We start from the raw sequence: 2931 nt of genomic DNA, 5'->3' as shown, positions 1-2931 counted from the left end.
GTAGTCTAGACTCACCAATGTACCCTATGACTCGAGGTTGACACCAATAAACTCTAAATCCCTACAACCAACGCTCTGATACCATCTGTAGCGACCCTGCAAGTAGCTACAGATGGGGTAGAAACCCACCCAGTGCCTTTCCAGCTAACCGCTTGGTGACCACTGAGTGTACCTCAAACACTGATTTTACGGCCCGCATTTCTGCCAAACTGCCAACCCTCAAATTCCAAGGGATCGCAAGGGGTAAGAGCCAATGCTTCGTCACAGGTAACACTGTGAGAACCCCCTCTACGATTAACCCACCAAAAAGCATAGTCCGTATGGGTGCCCGGCCTGACAGCCGGCGCGCGTGACTACCTTTACGGCTAAGGTTAAACCAGCTCTGATACCATCTGTAGCGACCCGACCAAATCATGTTTGACGGCGCCGTCTACTTAGGTCCCGTTACGTGGTCATAAGTCTTTAAAACAACGTTTGACCTAAAGATATGTCGCATTCATTTCAAATGTAAAGATTTTTCAAAGTTTACAAGAATAGTTCCACCACAAGTTACGATACAAAGTTTTAAGTACAAATGAAACTTATGCGACACAATTTAAAAGTAGCCAAAAGACGCTCCATGTATGCATATATACTCGACATCCAATGCAAGTATCAAAATAATGAGCGGAAGCATGTATCATGTATCGTTCAAGGACCTGAGAAAAACATAGAAATCTGTCAACGAAAACGTTGGTGAAATCATAGGTTTAAGTAAGTAAGTACAAGTGAACCACAAGATTTGCAACAACGAGATAATAGTAATACATTCCAAAAGTTTGTTTCACGAGCACCCAATTATCAATGCTTAACATTCCTTCCATTGAACCCCATCACTTAGTGCTAGAACATACACTGTTTCTCGAAAATATATTTCATTCGTAAACGGTAGCGAACCATTTGAATGAGGGTTTGTCAAACCCATATGGATCCATACAACATAAGTTCTCGCTTACACCCGGCAAGTGTAACTAATGATAATCGAATTGAGGATTTTGTTCTAAACTCGTATGTAGAATGTTTGTTTTCCTGTACTTGTGTTCACTTAGTAAAGAAATGTTTATGTTTTCTCATCCCAAATGTAAGTTCAAAAAGAGTAAAAGTGGGACTATGATCTCACCTTGAGTGCACGTACGAAAAGTACTTCACAAAATAACGTGTGCGAAGGATAGTGCTAGTCTTGACCGAAACAAATAGGTCGTATCAATAACGGTAAACACGATAGGTCAAAGATGTTCAATTAGTCCTATGGCTCGTTACGACTCGATTATGTAGCATGTGAAATCAAATTGTCAAGTTTCATGCAAGGTACAAGTATATAAACAAGTTAGGAAGGTTGCATAATCAATTGGTTAAGTTTGTCAAAAAGTCAAACTTTGGTCGGTCAAAGTCAACGAAAAAGTCAACACGTTCGGGTCGGGTCCCGAACTATTTTTCTGAGGTTTTTAATCATGTATGAGCATGTTAGAACAAGTTACATGTGAATCGGAGGTGCGTAGCATAGCAAACATTATTCGAAAATTGACAAAGTTGGACAGACCACTTTGGCGCGCCGCGCGGGTATATGGCGCGCCGCGCCATTACCTGTGCAGAGAATTCTGGCAGTTTTTAAGTTTTATGCACGAACCTAACCTTAAACAATCACCATTTATGATCCGCAAACAATCAAGACAAGTATCTTATACTGTTGGGAAGGTAATTTGACGAGGAAAACAACTAAACACATTTCATCAATCAATCTACCTAATACAACAACCAAAACCGCATCTAATGCTTAACATTAACCGCATACAAGTTCATAAATGCAATTCAATGATTCGGGCAACCAATTTACATGAATGATATGCCGTTTCGAAGGTAATCAAGCATACAATCCAACTAAACACTTACCAATAATAATCCATGGCATTCAATGCATCAAAAGTCCATTTCAAGTTCATCAACCCTAACCCAAATTCACCAAAATCATAAATCAAGTTCATGAACTTTTCTAAAGCAACCTACACATCAAATTGAAGCTAGTGATACTAGGAACACAATTAGAACATGAACTTTTAACATCTAACAACATATGATCATCCAAAATTCAAGAACAACACACCAAAATTCAAGTTCATGCTAGTTACACTAAAACAACGAGATCGAGCATATAAATCATATATTCATGTTAGACTTGAGCCATAGACACTAATTAACACTTTTATAAGTTAAAAACATCAAGAACACAAAATCTAGTGATTTTAGAAAGTTACCCAAATGAGATGAAGTTGGTACCAAAATGAAGAGGATGAAGAGAGGATCACAAATATGTAGTTTATTTTGTTGTAAGCCTCCTAGATCGAATTTAGATGATGATTGAATGAATTTGGTAAATGGGTGTGTGTTCTTGCTAGAGAGAAAGAGAGAGAGATGGAGATGATAATGAATGGGTGAAAGGGGTTTGACCCTTTGACCTAGTCAAGGGTTTGATCCCTTGTCAAGTTTAGTCCCTCAACTTTCGTTCGGGTGCGGGAATTACCTAAACGAGATAATTTAAAACGCGTATCAACGGGAGATGTTATAAACATATAACGGACTTTATATTAGTATAACGGAAAAGTAAATGGAAAAAGGCGGGATGTTACACCACAGGAGCCATAACCACCGTGAGCAACCTCCTTCACCTTTCATCTCTCTCCATCTCTCTCTTTTCTTTTCTACTCAACAAACAAACTATCATCATCATAACAATCAAAACCATCGACTTTTAGTTTGATTAAAAACCCAAACCAAGAACACACCATCGATAAACTATAACCTACTATCATAATACTTTTTCCCTTGTGATGTCTATCGACTCAGAAACCCACTTAAGGACTCAACTACAACTCGTCTAATTATTGTTCACTATAT

Source organism: Rutidosis leptorrhynchoides, chromosome 5 (genome assembly GCF_046630445.1).
Source record: "Rutidosis leptorrhynchoides isolate AG116_Rl617_1_P2 chromosome 5, CSIRO_AGI_Rlap_v1, whole genome shotgun sequence".
NCBI classification, from domain to species: Eukaryota; Viridiplantae; Streptophyta; class Magnoliopsida; order Asterales; family Asteraceae; genus Rutidosis; species Rutidosis leptorrhynchoides.
The sequence above is the reverse complement of the archived record's forward strand: the minus strand, read 5'-3'. Positions refer to the sequence as shown.